At 31.7% G+C, this 1,802-nt stretch overlaps 1 non-coding gene across 1 annotated transcript; it reads right to left on the bottom strand.

The window, feature by feature from the left end:
* Nucleotides 1-267: 267 nt before the first annotated feature.
* On the bottom strand, nt 268-371 carry LOC118010930. The gene has a single exon (XR_004679352.1). It is a non-coding gene; the product is annotated as a U6 spliceosomal RNA (small nuclear RNA).
* Nucleotides 372-1,802: the final 1,431 nt, after the last annotated feature.

Consider the following 1,802-nt stretch of genomic DNA (forward strand, 5'->3'; position numbering starts at 1 on the left):
TTCCCCTCGAAGATCAGAAACAAGACAAGTGTGTCCACTTTCACCATTCTCATTTGACATAGTACTGGATCTCCTAGCCAGAGAAACCAGGCAAGCAAAACAAATAAAAGGCTTCCAAATAAAAAAAGGAGTAAAATTTTCTGTTTATAGATGACATGAATTTACATAAAAAAAAATCCTAAAGACTCTACTAAAAAAAAATTTAGAATAAGCAAATTTAGTAAAGTTGCAAAATAGAAAATCAATATACAAAGGGCATGAGCTTTTTTCTATATGGAACGCTTCACAAATTTGCACGTCATCCTTGTGCAGTGATCATGCTAATCTCTATATCATTTCAATTTTAGTATATGTGCTGCCAAAGTAAGCACAAGACATGAGTATTTTAACACTCTAACGATGAACTATCTGAAAAAGAAAATCTAATTCACAATAGCATCAAAATCATAAAATACTTAGGAATAAATTTAACTGAGGAGATGAAAGATTTGTACACTATAAACTATGACATTGATAAAGAAATTGAAGGAGACACAAATGAAAGATACTCCATATTTATGAGTGGTAAAAATTAACATTGTTAAAATGTCCATACTACACAAAGCAATCTGTAAATTCAATCCCCAGCAAAATTCCTATGTTATTTTTTACAGAGATAAACAAAAAATCCTAAAATTCATATGAGGCCATAAAAGACCCAAATAAACAAAGCAGTTTTGAGAAAGAATGAAGTAGAGGCATTACACTTCCTGTTTCAAAACTATACTACTAAGACCTCATACTCAAAACAATAAAGTACCAGCATAAATACAGACCAATAAACAAGTGGAACAGAATTGATAGTCCAGAATTAAATCCTTTCATACAGTCACCTAGTATTTGACCTAATTATTTGCTAGCATATGTAATGGGGAAAAAATAATCTGTTCAATAAATGATCTTTAAAACTAGTCACAGGGGCACCTGGGTGGTTCAGTCATTAAGTGTCTGCCTTTGGCTCAGGTCACAATCCCAGGGCCCTGGGATCGAGCCCTGCATCGTGTTCCCTGCTTGGCAGGAAATTGCTTCTCCCTCTCCCACTCCCCTGCTGTGTTCCCTCTCTTGCTGTGTCTCTCTCTCTTTCTAATAAATAAAATCATAAAAAAAAAAATCTGAATAGTCACATATGACAGTATGAAACTGGACCCCTATCTTACATCAGTCATAAAACTTAACTTGAAATAGATTAAAGACTTAAATGTAACACATGGAACTTTAAAATTCCTAAAGGAAAACATAGGGGAAATCTCCTTGACATTGGTCTTGCCAATAATTTTGTGGATATAAGACCAAAAGCTAAATAAATAAATAAATAAATAAATAAATAAATAAATAAATGGGATTACATCAAACTAAAGTTTCTGCATAGCAAAAAAAAAAAAAAAAAAGAAGATAATGAAAATGCAATCCACAGAATGGGAGAAAATATTTGCAAATCTTACATCTGAAAAGAGGTTAACCAACATATATAAAGAACTCCTACAATTCAATCGCAAAAAAAAAAATCTAATTTAAAAAATAGCAAAAGGACCTGAATAGACATTTTTTTTTTTTTTTCAAAGAAGATATATAAATGACCAACAGGTACAGGAAAAGGTGCTCTACATAAACAATCAGGTCAAGGTCATTTTATTTTTTTACCTTTAAAAAACAGCAAGATATTACCCACTGTCTGTTAGATACTATCAAAAAAACTGAAAATAACAAATTTTGGGAAATATTGGGGAAATGGGGAACTCATGCACTGTGGTAGGAATATAAAT

Source organism: Mirounga leonina, unplaced genomic scaffold (genome assembly GCF_011800145.1).
Source record: "Mirounga leonina isolate KUSES-001 unplaced genomic scaffold, KU_Mleo_1.0 Mir_129, whole genome shotgun sequence".
Lineage (NCBI taxonomy): Eukaryota > Metazoa > Chordata > Mammalia > Carnivora > Phocidae > Mirounga > Mirounga leonina.